At 38.3% G+C, this 13,808-nt stretch overlaps 2 protein-coding genes across 9 annotated transcripts in view; one reads left to right on the forward strand and one right to left on the reverse strand.

Moving 5' to 3' along the window:
• ELMSAN1 (ELM2 and Myb/SANT domain containing 1) overlaps nucleotides 1-13,808 on the reverse strand; it is a 72,243-nt gene that overhangs the window by 40,365 nt on the left and 18,070 nt on the right. Inside the window, exon 1 of one of the 8 annotated variants that reach the window (XM_026849583.1) lies at nucleotides 13,768-13,808. The exons of 5 other annotated variants lie outside the window; for them this stretch is intronic. The gene's annotated coding sequence lies outside the window, so the exon portion shown is untranslated. Of the gene's footprint in view, nucleotides 1-13,427; nucleotides 13,500-13,767 lie in introns of those variants that run through there. 2 more of the 8 variants (XM_026849587.1, XM_026849586.1) reach the window with 2 other exon arrangements.
• LOC113480505 overlaps nucleotides 1-13,808 on the forward strand; it is a 33,081-nt gene that overhangs the window by 9,441 nt on the left and 9,832 nt on the right. The window lies entirely within an intron of this gene.

The following is a 13,808-nucleotide window of genomic DNA, read 5'->3' on the forward strand; positions in this document are numbered from 1 at the left end:
TTTCAGTTTGAAGCCGTCTTTTTAAAGCAAAATCCCATCAATGACAACTCCCTCTTCATTAAAGTATCTTAGTATTTGAAGATCAAGTGATGAACGATACTTCATTGAGGTATTCACTAAAGAACTCCCTCATTCATTACAGGAAAAAAAAATAATCCTGGAATAATCTTATACTAGATCCACTATTTTAGTATCATAATTCCTTCCTGAAGAAGCAGCTTATAAGTGCTGTCTGCATATAATTTTAGCTCTGTACTTTGCTCTACTTATTATAAAATATTTTAGGAAGTGTATCTGTAATTACTAAATATCTCCCCAAATTTTTGGAGGGGTTTTGGTTTGGTTTTTTTTTTTAATAAATTATTTTTCTATCAAAAATGAAATCTATATTTTGGAGGCGGCAAGACCCTGGGTTTCCCCCTGGCAGGGGAAGGATACCCCCACCCCCCCGACTCTCTTGGAGCAGACTGACATCCAGTACATTAGCACCTCCGGCACACTCACCTCTGTTATCCGTGTCCAGTCACACAGCTGTAAAGGAACTGCTCCCAGACACTTTTGTAGGCATCTGGGGACCAATAAATTTTAATGTACATTGCTCCTATAGTTCATGGCCTGTATCTCCCTAGCTCCTTTAGTTTTTCAAACTCCCTGAAATGCCTATCTGATTCCCACTAGGCAGGAGTAATGTTCTCCAGTTGCTGCTGCAAGAAGCTAGCGTAAGCACAGATTTCCATTTATAGATTTCTACTAAAAAGTTTTTTTCTCTTGCTGAGGCAAACACTGGCCTCAGTATGATTACAATCCATCTGTGCATATATCTGGTAGAAAAGTTATTTCCTCTTACAGAGGGTTATATTTATTTAGTCGTAGTACAGCTGCTCCAAAGCCAGTTGGAGTCTAAAAGCGTGCTTTTCTGATGTTGCATTTCCCAATGAAATGCATCAGCTGCCGAGCAAGAACCCAAGTGATAGCCTGAAGAAACAGTATCTCTCAAAGGGTTTGTGTCCACCCTGCAGCTGAGCGCAGCAGTCTCAGAAGTCACGAAGAACAAGCTGCCCTCAAACCAGGCACCTGGCAGCTCCCCCTGCCCTCGCAGGCAGCCTGGCATGCCACGACCTGTGGCTGCGGCTGCTGTGACATCCAGCACCCCCACAGGCTAATTCAGGCCCCACCAGGCACTGAACACCCCTGCAAAGACAGGAGAGGCAACAGACATTTGCAGCACCCTGCGCAACAGCGTGCGTAAAAGCATCCGGGAATACATTCATTTCATTTAGGGCTTTGATTAAGATTTTTTTTTTTTTAAATATATAACCCTTACAGTTGTTTATACTATTTTTTTCTGCATTTCCATGAATATACACAGCTTTTCTCAACTTCTGCATTCAAAGGAAAGCTGAGCTCCCTAAAATGATAAATTGTATTTAAAAGAGCCTAGCTCCATCACAGCGTTCAGACTTCACTAACACAGAAGGTTTTTTTGTTTTGATTATTAAAAAAAAAACCCACACACTGCTACCCACAACCCTAGAGCAAAACCCTGAAACAAATTATCTCTCAACTGCTTTAATGCCCAAATTCCAAGAGATGCAATGCTTTCAATGAAATTAAGGCCATAACATATTTGCAGCTCAGTCAAAGGTGGTGTTCTCCCTTATACTAGCATCCAGTTTATATTTGGATATTTTGTTTGGCAATAAAAGGAGAAAATGGTGTTTACAAAGCACATTTTGTTTGAAGTCACAACAATAAGCAACACCTGCAATCATTAATCAGCTATATTCTAGTTTGGCTATACATTATAACCTACATGTAAATGAGTGCATGTATACATACACTGACTACATACACAGCAGGTGAGAACCCATTTAAATGGAAGAAATTCTTCATAAGTAGTTTACTTAATTTTTTTGTTTTAAATGATGCTTTATCCCCACAAATGAGCAATACACAAACAATTTGATTAAATTATGAATGCTCTAGCATATTAATAATGTCTTTGCAGTCATCAAGGAATTGTAAAAACTCTCCCCTGTTTCAATTTTGAAATAAAACCAGTTATTTTGCATTGAAGAAGTTCTTGTAAGAGATGCATCAAGGACTTCAGAGTTTTTTCACCTCCAAAAATTCAATTTGATTGAGAAACTTCTCAAGTTATCAACAAACTATTAAGCAACATGAAAGTAAAACTATATATTTTTTCATGTTTAACCAACAGGGTCTTTGTAATCTATACTTAATATTAAACCTGTATTTAAGATGATCTACAAAGGGGAGGAAAAAATTATCTTTCAGATGAACATAATTTTTAAGTTACTCCAATGGAGGAAGCTTTTACTCTTAAAACTAGGAACAGCTCATCTAAAACGCTAGAAAAATTAGTAAATTATAGATTTATTAAAATGAAGTCGAAAAGTAGCACTGGGGGTACTGAAAAAAGAACTCATACTGTTTGAAACTAGTATCTAATATACACCAGAAAAAAAAAAATCTTCAAAAGTAAATGAATATCCCTGCCTTCAATTAAGATGTGAGACCCAAGACAATATTTTCCAGCAATTGTATTTAAGAATAGTAAGGGACTGTTGCTGAACAGATAAGCTGACAGATGACATTGTTCCAGAAACATATGAGTTTTCCAGATCTTATTAAAAAAAAAAAAATTACTTCTATTTAAAGAAAAGGGATGGGGAGAAGCAAAACGGTCTCCATGAATCCAGTCAGCATGCCAAGTACTATCCTTTTCTTTATTTCTTCATCTGTGGGCATTTTTAAAATGTTGTTTGTATAACACACAAAAATCAAATCAGTGGTACTTTCCCTTCAAAGTAATTTGTAAGTCACCTGTTCTCAAAATTCAGCATTTGTAAGAAATGCTGGTATGTGACCACAAGTGAATTGTGTGAATGAATAAAGTGATATGGAATAATTAAGAGTAATGAATACAGCTTTATCTTTTCAGTCAGACACCTGCAAGTAACACTAAGTAAAATGCTTTGTAGTAACTTATTTTCAGCAACAAAGTAGTTTTCTACTAAACTGACACTGTAGTTGAGAATTTCTGATGGTGTAATAGTAGAGAATATTGAAAGCCAAAAGAAAATCAACTTTCTTCCAGAATGAACTCCCCAGTTACTCCACACAACCTTGTATCAGCACTCCAAACCAGGACTGTGGTAGTAGCTACAAGAAAGCTTTCTTGTTCTTATTTCCTTATGCACTATGCTAAGTGGAATAATGCAGAAAATTTATAATAGGAAGGGTGAAGTTTCTGCAAGACTTCACAGTTACTGTCAGTTTTTGATCCTGTTTGCTGGGTCTCTCTAGCCACATAGACAAAGGCAGTATCAGTGTCATGCAAAATACAGCTGCGCTTTTGTACACAACTTCTCTCAGCAGCTTACTTGTCCTCAATCCAGTATTACCTGTGTGCAAGACAGCTCTGTCTTTTCTATGTTGCAGCATTTTGTGCCCAGGACCAATTCTGAATCAAGCTATAGCTACTCCCAATTAAGGGTATAACATAAAGGGTTACAAACAAGCAATCTACAACCAAACCTTTTTCTTCCCCTTTTTCAAACAAGAAAACCTCATACTCTTCAAATCTGTTGTACGATGCATTAAGCGATTTCATGTTGACAGAGTAGTATTAGATTTTCATTAAAATATATCAACACTGTGCAAAAGTTCAGTGGGAAAGCAAAGGGTTAAAATCTCCATCATTGCTGCTGCAAAGAAATAGTAACAAGTAACTTAACAAAATATTCACTAAGTTTCCTGCATTCAAAGTCACTTTTCCCCTTCAGACAGGGTCACTATGTCCTGCCAATTCATGAGCTCCCAAAAATAAACTAGTTGGGTAACTAAAGATGTCAATAGATTTTCACATTCCCTCCATGCATCCAAACTGTACAGCTCAGATGGTTACTTGTAAACAGCCAGGCATCCTACGCTTAATCTAAAGCACTTTCCCAAGCAAGATCTGTCACTTACAATAACTCAGTTATAGCTGTCACTAAACACAGAATATCCTTCCACCTCCAAACTGTACTTTTGTCTCATAAATCAAGTCACTCAGAAAGAACTGTCATCTTAAAATACATTTTAGCACACAGCAAAATTGAGTGGTTCTGTTCATCTTCACAATAAAAAACATAATAGAGCAGCTGACAGATGTATGTATAACCCAGGGAAAAACGCCTTGGAACCATGTTCCAAAAAAACAAAGTTGATCCTCCACTTTGGTTTCTTCCGTCTTTGACATTTTCGATGACACTACCAAAGCTACCCAACTGAGAAACACAAAAGTATGCAACAACTCCACATAAGAGCCAGACTGAAATCACCTAAGTGCACAGAACCACAGAGAAAATTTTGTTCACTGATAACCTCATTTAAAGCCAAGTAATTAACCCAGCTAAGGAAACTTTACTCAATCTGCTCCACACAGAAATTAGTGTCTCGTTTCTAGAGTGCATCCAGCAGCCTCAGGTCCACGTCTCGGATATCTAGAATATGAAGTGATTAAGCATCTCGGACAGAACCAAAAGTCAGCCTTTTACTCAGAATGTCGAGGAAGCTAGTCACAAGGGTCCGTAGATGCATCATACAGGCAAACATGTATCTGCATTTGAATTTTAAAAACGCTATTCCACCTAAGGTTTAAGTGCCTCTTATCTGCTGGAGGTCCACAGAGGGTGTCAGTAAATATTTCCGAACAACAAAGCCAGCTCCTTCTCACAGTAGGTGTGAGAGGGTGTGATCTCCTGTACAAAGCCTGCTGACAAAACATTGACCCATCCATGGAGATGCAAAGTCAGACTCGCATATCACACCTTCCCCTAACTGATCCCCCAACAATCAGCTCCCTTGGGTGGGGCAAAACCTCCATTCCCAGACTCCTAATGGTTCTGTAGCTTCTTCCTTGAAGGCATTTACCTCACCTTAAAATGAGGATGATAACAAGGCACAATGTAAATTATTTGTCAGCAGCGAGACTGCAAGAAAGGAAGAAGGCTGGAAACAGTTTTGTTATGTGTCTTAGGGCACCAGAAAACACTTCTTCCCTGTATCACATTTTGTCGCCTTCTCTTTCAAGTCTGTCTTTGGTCTTAGTTGTCCAACGATTTGTAAATGTAAGCGTAGACTCATACATCAGATGCAGGAAATTCCATGACTGGAAGACCTAATGGGTTTCTGGGTCAGGACAAAGAACAAGCTCAAGGTACCTGCTCCTTGTTGCTGACCATTTTTAATTTCAGTATAAGCAGCTTCTTGTGGCTACCTATGAATAAAAGGCTAATGAAATCATAAATAGAAACGCTTTTGCCCCCCCCCCCGAATATTAACACCAGTTAAATCTGCAATAAAACACTAAAAGCACTTCAGGCTAATAAAAGAGATTAAGATTTTACTTAAGATTTTTAATGGATAAATAAAGCTCCCGACTTCTTGGTAAGAGTATGGATGTGACTTCTTAAATATTTTAAGCAGCTAATGCCTTTGAAAGCTCCCCCTAACTTCGATTTCTAGGCTGTATTCGTGAAACAGACCTCCCTGAGAACTGCTGGCACAGACCCAGTCACAGCCCTGCAACCCCCACTAGCAAATCACACCCTTAAATGTGCTTCTGACAAAAGGGACACCTATAGATCACTTAGGCCTCTAAAGGTCTAAGTGTAGCCTGCACCTTCGTTATATATTATTCAAACTAAAGTGGTAAAAATCTGCACTAAAACCATACTGTCTCAAAATACAAAACAAACAGCAGACTTATCTATACCATGTAGCCAGAAAATTACAGTGCAGATGCAGTCTTTTTTATTAATGGTCATGATGTGAAGAACAGAAGCAAACCACCTTACACAGATCTGAATTATTCTCGCAAACCCTCTTCAGTAGATTTCTGTTCAAATTATTGACAAGGGACTACAGAAAACCAGACACTTGTTAAGAAATTACCTTTCTGTATTAGACACCAAAGAGTTGCTGCAAACAACAGTGCCATCTCCGCCCTTTAGCTGAGCAACATGTGAACCTGTTCAAATACTTTTTTCTTGTATGCTTTTTGTCGTGCAGTCCTTGAAATATACTACTACTATAGCAGACAGACTGAAGTGAGCATCTATAATTTGAGATCCAAATCCAAGTATAGTTTTAAATATCAATACCTTCCATGAAGGAAGCATTAAAAACTTATTAAAAAAAATATCTAAATATCTTCCTGCTATGGCACTTTTTTATTTTGTATGTGCATGAGAATGTTAGTTTGGTTTGGGACTGTTTAAAAACAAGAAATTTTGCCCTTTCATCTAAAACTCATTCTTCCACAAACATCAACAGCAGCTTCACAGTACTATAAGAACAGAATATTGCTGGTCAGGATTGGAGCAACTTATTGATTGAGATTTATCACCACTGGGGAAAAATACGAAACAAAACACTTCCATTTAAAAAAAAGTAAAAGCCAATTCAGTGTCACCCAAATATATAGTCAGCACAAAAGCAGCAGCATCTTGCTAATATTGCTGTTTTAACATCAACTCCAAATATTACATACACTGTCCCTTTAACTAAATATCCAAGTACACGTGGTCAAGCAATTGTTGATGTTGACAAGTATCTGGGCCATTGCCTTTGGTCTCATACTTGCCTAATGATCCCTCTGACAGAGGCGCCTTGTGGAGAAATCCATAAACTGGCTGAAAAGCAGCAGTGCAACCTGAAGTCCAGTGAGAAGTCTCCAACCTTGCTCTATTGCCTGTGTTGGAGAGATGCCTTTTCTTTATGACCAGTGTGCCCGAGGTTCTTTTGTCTCCTGTGCTTTACAGTTAACAAATATATGCTTATGTCATTCTTGGACAAACAAACGAGAGCCTGCATCTTGGCATACATGTGTGCACAGGCAGGCTAGCTCATTTTAAAACGCTAGGAGACATTACCTGAATGAAGAATCCAAATCTTTCAGTGTGCAATTTGTATCAATACCAATTATTATTATTATTTAAGAGCTCTACTAGCTGTGGAGAAAAACTGCACAAGTCAAGGATTAAAATCTGCATATTATTTATTTTGCTAACAAAGCTCCCTGTATTTTAATTTCCTGTGTAAATGTAAGGTAACTAGGTTTATTTATATTGCAAATGAAAAACCTCAGATAGGCTTTGTTCATTCTTTAAAGAAAAAAATATCATCATTAACTTCAACGAAGCTTCTTGCAAGGCAGCCCATAATTCACCATTAACAACTATAAAACCTAAGCACGGTATCATGTATACCAAGCTTCCTAGGTTTTTAATATCTCAGTACTTCAAATGTTTATTCTTTGCATCTCCAATTCAAAATTAAAATGAATTATTTATAAGGAGTTCCACATTCTTCTTTTCATATTCTTAGACAATAAAAGAGCATTTTTATTACAGATCCAAATTTTTTTACAGAAAAAAGTTATAGTACATTTTCTATAGAAAGAAAGTGGTAATAGCAAAATAAGTCAGCTAGTACCATACCTGAAATACTTCACTTTTGCCAAAGAAAGAGCACTAAAACAAAAAACCACCAAGGAGTAATTCTCAATAGCAAAGAAGAAATTTCTTAAACATACTTTGCATTCTTGCATGTATTTAGAAAATCATGGTAACAAATACCACTTCAATACCGAAACTCAATCATAAAAAACGAAGCCCATAATCAAATGCACAATTATTTACTTGCAATAATACCCTCTGTGTGGAAAAGACTTTCCAAATATTCAAGGAGTGCAGCTTAAACTCTTAATAATAAGAATGGCCAATGGTACAGTAATACCTTTCAACTCCTAGCTTTCATTTATTTACTTCTTCCCAGGCATCTCAACATCCCTTGAAACATCTTCATTTAAACAAATACTGTTGTAGAAAGACTACATGATTTATTCATGAAACAGACTTGAAAAAATATTTATATTTTCTAAAAATGTGAAAAGATAATAGCTTTCCAATTAAAAAAATCCAAATTATAAATTTATAATCTTAATTCAAAATAATAAAGATATAAATATTCCCAATATTTAGCATGTCTCATACAGGATAACATCTAGAGCCTGTCAAAAAGAAATTTTTAAGAGAATAATTCAACCCAGAATTTTCTAAGTCACAGTATCAAACTAAACCATAGGGGCAGCCAGATCTCCCTGACAGTTTGACATACATGAGTATTTGGCATCCTAAACTGTCATCACTGGAATTTCCTAGAACAATCAGAGCTGTGGCTCTCTCCTCTCACCAGGAATTTGGCAGTGCTGCGATTTTGTTCTCAAATGGTACAAAACCAAATTAAAAAGAGGAAAATACTTTCCTAAATTCTTCTCCACCCAAGTGTAGTAATTTCCCACAAACACAGCAAACTCTTCTTTCAGGAAACGCTCAAAAGAATTAACAATACACTATGTAGGAAGAAATAAAGCCTGAAAATAAGACAGTTAATTGAAAAACATCCAGTAAAATCAGAAGAGTATTTTTAATGTATGCCACTTCATTTTACTTTACTTTTCACGGTGTCTGTGACTATTCAGGACCAAGAATCTGAACAATTAAGGATATTATGAAACGCCAATAATAGTTGACTTCATTACTATAAAACTCTAAACAATAATGTAGTTTATGACAGATCACTAAGAGACAGATGCAGGTGTTCACTGCAGACAAGGTGACAAGCATCTCAACAGGCCTGCAACATGTAGCGTCAGAGAACGGATTCTAGTTCACCCATGCTGAAGGGATGCAGTCAATCTGGCAGCTGGAAATCAACCATACAACACTGTACCACAACCAGACTGCAAAGCCAAACCAGTATTTCAAAAAGACTTCTCAGTTAAAAGCTCTTAATAAAAAAAGACAAGTACAATCCTTGCAGTCACAAGTCATGCATGTTTCGGACACTACAGCTCTGGAAATACCAAAAGCAACATTATTAAAAACAATAAATTAAGATAAAACCCAAAATATAGCCTGATATTCAAGCTTGAAATAATAGTACAATCAGTCAAACAAAAAAATTTCAAGAAATTTTTTTTTAAATAAAACCCCTTCACAAACAGTATTCTAGCATCTCAAAAAAAAGAAACATTTGTTCTCAGGGAAACTGAGTTATAGAATGAGAAACTTAAGGATGTATAACAGAATAGCGTGAATATACATAAATATACATACACATTTAATTAATCTTCCCAAAATAAAAGACAAGAGGATATACCAATATATATTATTGCACTATAACCTCTCCTATTAGTAAGCTATGATGGAAACAGTCTAGCAACTGAGAACCAATTTTCATGTGAGAATATAATCTACAGTAAAGAAGAAATAACGAATACTGACTTCATTCCACTTCCTATCTCTGTATATTCCAATGCTGAACATGTAATGAATCAGTAACAATTTTAGGAAAAAAGATATTAGAATTGTTTCTCAGTTTACTACTTCAGTCATTAACAGCATTTAACTTGTCTCAGTCTTTACCAATACTTAAGCCAAACTACACAGAACTTTAAAATTCAGTTTCAAAAACTGAAGACTAAAAACAATGTTCCATGTTCTGCTGTAGGCCTCTCAAGATGCCTTTAAGAAAAAAAAAAAAAACAAAAAAAAACCCCACTGAAGACTTTGTCATCACCTCCAAATCTAGCTTTTCCCAGAGTTTGACTTCTTGTCACCTGCTGTCAATGCAACAAGAAGCATTAATGTAATTTACTCAGACACAAAAAGAACATTCATTTTCGAGAGCTGTACATTTCAAAGAATATCTGTATGTCCTCCATACTATATATAACAAATACATTAATTCAGGTGGCTTGTCAGGTGGTTGCCAGTTGCACCAAATTTGATAAAAAGCATCAACACAACCAGAAAAGCAAAGAATTAGTTACCAAGATTTCTCTCTGCATCCCCATTCAATCGTTTGCTCCCGAATACCTGAATGCCGGCGGCATTCAAAATGCACCCATTCACATTTTTCCCCAGTGTGAAGCCTGTAACTTTTTCTTGTAACGTTCTGTGTGCTTTTCAGTCGCTAGAACTGATCAGCAGAGCACCTGATAAGGGCTACGGTTGGAGATCATTCAGGAACTGAAGTTACACAAAACGTTGTGATGTGCTTCTTGAGGAGCCTCACGCTGGAAACACATGCCATTTGTGCACTGGGGGCTGCTGGAGCTGCCAAGGAGCTTCCATGAGGAATGCACGCTGGTGGTATGCAGCTACAAAAATTTAAATTATTACTTGAGCAACCACCTCCTTCAGGGACCTACATATCACACAAGGATTTCTTGGTTTGAATGCCAAAATCACACTAAAGGCAACATGTGATGCAAAGCACAAACAACTCCCGTCTGACAGAGAGCTCTGTGCCACACTTCCAATTATTAGGGGAGGTCCTAATGATGATATTTCCTTGACTTAGCAGTACATCCTCCTATTTACAAATTGCTCAGTGACAATTCTTCCAGTTGGAGCTGACTCATAAGCCTTTGCTTGCCTGTGCCAGAATTTGCTAGCTTTTTGGACATGTGTTGCAAAACCTCACCACCAGAGCTCCCGCCTCCCTCGCCCTCCCTTTTATGATGAGCACTCAGAGAAAAGTGTTTTATTTCTCGCTTTATGTCACTTAGAACTGCACTGCAGTAGTGCACTGATAACTGCACTGGAGACAATATGCATATTCACTACATCTCATTTTAGCATAAACTACAATTCACTGCAACCAACACTAAGATGTTATGCAATGCCTCAGAAAAATAAGGAACGCAACTGGGATTTGTTAAGAAAAGGTGAAAGAACAAAACCAAATCAGCTCTTACCCCTAATACAAGTCCAACTTATACACCTGTAATACTCCAACATCCTCATTCCATGACAGATTTTCAAAAAGTGGCTGCTAAATGTTTACCTGAGCTCGAGGGAAAACTACGTGAGTTTCTTGAGTAGAAACTCAAGAACTGCTAAGCGTATAGAAAACATATCCACCTTCGGAAAGAGGACCACGGGCTAGACAGACTCCCATTCAGATTCCTGGCAGTCGCTCTTGTCCCCTCACATGCCCACACACACCGCTGCTACCTGCCATCGCCAGGGTGGCCATCGCCAAAGAAAGGCTGCAGGTCCTTGTCAGGGGCAACTTAAGGGACCGCCTGGCCGCTCGACAGAAGAGCATTATGAGAGGGATGCCAGGCTTGAAAAGATCTCCTGCAGTTCTGCAGCTACCACTTACAGCTGGTAACACGGGTTAAAATGCAAAGGCATAAGTTAACATCTGGAATGATTATGTCGGCTCTCAAAAGGCTTGTACTGTGCTGCAGCACTCATCATTTCCTACCACTGCTACTCTCATGCACCTGGATGGGTTTACAGGCCAGCAGGGCCCTTTTGCTACTACGCACGCAAATGTGTATCTATGACTAATTCCACTAAGCACCACAGGACTACTCGTGGACATGAAAGTTACCTACTCCTTTGTATACAAGCCTGAAGAATCCTGGCCTAAAACAATTTTCTCCCACCATCTAGGCTGTGAAAAGCCAAAGACTTAGCATAAGGAATGACTGTATTGTATCACTACCACAAATTATTCAAAGAATCTTTCAGCACTGTTTCTGTTTTTCCCCAGAAGCAATTTTGACATTAAAACACCCAGCGTAACAGAGATTCACAAGTTAGTCAAGACGAAAAGAACAATTAAAAGAAAAATCTACAAATAAATCATCATAGCAATGCACAGATTAATGTATCTTTTCTTATTTTGTCTTAAAATAAAATGCTCCAATAAACTTACAGAAGGATCACCGTGAAAATATTATGTTTGTCAAATGATAGGCCTAAAGTTGTGGTTAATTAGCCACCTGCTAAAAAAAAAAAAACAACAACAAACCAAATATCTTCAGCACATCACTACATTCTTCATAAACAAAGCTACATACATTTTAAATTAAGCATTTGGTTGACAACCCGAGGAAACTACCCAGTAATGAGATTATCAGTATGTTCAACTAAAATAATATTTTCTAGTTGAACACCAAGAAATTCTGAAGCAGCTTGCCATTTTTACAGTACTTTCTATCACCGTGCCCAAAACACTTTACAAGCCTTCACAGCATTAAGACATCAGCAATGATGGTTAAAGGTAACATTTCCAGAAAACTGTCTTTAATCTCAGAAAGGCCAATTTCTGAGTACCAGATCTAAAATCTTTTGGATCTGGTATTTCATTAATTTCATGTACTTCCAGAACTAAACAGATAAAAATTACACATAAGCAGCATCTCTGAAAAACAAATCTTAGGTACCTTAAGTTGCATCCGCAAGAACTTCAGCATAATTTTGATGGTCCTTCAAAGTCTTAGTTAAAAGACTCGCTAACACAGACTCAAGTGGGACACTCTCAGTGCCTCGTCCTATCCCTCAGCCAGCGCTGCCTGCAAGATCACTGAGCAAGGTGCTACTCAACTACAGTTTCAACAGCATGCTCAAAACTTATGCCTGGTCTAGAACTCCTTTCAACCTCTCATTTTTTGTGGCCTGACACAGAAACTCTCCCCAGTGCTCTGCTCTCCACTTCCAAGCAAGCTAGCTGAACTGCACTTGCTTATTCTTACACAGGCGTTTTTCCCACATAAGAAATTAGACCAGAGCAAGAATTATACTAAACCTGCAGGACTGTTAGCAGACCTGCTGCATAATCACTTCAGAAACATGAACCCACAGATTCAACGAGCTTTCCATTTCTTCTGTGATTTCAGAGACTACTGGTGGCGTTTCTGCTGAGTATTTCAGGTCTGACTTCTACGATCAGCCCCGCTCCACTTCTCCTTTCCCCTCCCCTACTAATTCTTCGGTGAAGTCCAAGAGGAACGTGGCAGTTCAACGCAGAACACATTCCCTTTTCAGTATTTGCAATGCAAAAAAAAAAAAAGGTTTTGTTCGGTACAGAAATCTTGCACAATAGCCTGTGTATACGTATTCGGTTCAACAATGCTGTCCTATGCAATCACTCTGTAATTACACACAGTCATAAAGCTGCTGCTGTTGCTGCTTGGAACTGCAGTCTCGCCCTCTAAACAACCTACTATCAGTCTCCGCATTAGGACATTTCTTTTCTCTCTTCCCCTCCCTTAACTGCTTACTGCTTGCTCCAGCACAGACGGCCTGCGCACTGCACTCAAAACATGTAGTCAGGGTGAAATCAAAAGTATTATAAAAACGAAGCTGTTTCAAAGAGGATTCCAAGTAAATCTCTGTTAAGCAAAGAGAATGTTTATCTAATTCTGCACGATGCAACCACACAAGACTTTACAAATCAAAAATAAATCCTGCTTACGCCTGTTAAAAAAAAAAAAAAAAAACACCAACAAAAAAAACCAACCAAGCAACCCGTAAGTATTATATAAGACTCACATACGCGCGTGGGTGTATTGTCAGCTTTTACTGGTAAACTGCAAAAAATCGGTCCTTTGCAGCTGCTGCCAGAGAAAGAGCTGCACATTGGAGAGCACGGGATTTTGAGAAATTATCTAATAAATTCCCCCCTTCCACTGCGTAAATCCAGGCAGAGAAACCCAGCCCCTGCCAGCCGCGGCTCCCTGCGCTCTCCCGCAGCCCTCCGCACACGCGGAGCGGCCCCAGCAAGCAAAAAAAAAAAACCCCTCCTCCTCCAAAAAAAAAACAACCCCCCCAAACCCTCAACCCCAACTCGTGTCGTGTCCCCCCCCCCAAATCCCATCCGCGGGCTGCTCACCCGGACACAGATACATCCTTAAGGCGCGGCTGCAGCCAGGC

The sequence above is a fragment of the Athene cunicularia genome (assembly GCF_003259725.1).
Source record: "Athene cunicularia isolate RWA chromosome 5 unlocalized genomic scaffold, athCun1 chr5_part1, whole genome shotgun sequence".
NCBI lineage: Eukaryota > Metazoa > Chordata > Aves > Strigiformes > Strigidae > Athene > Athene cunicularia.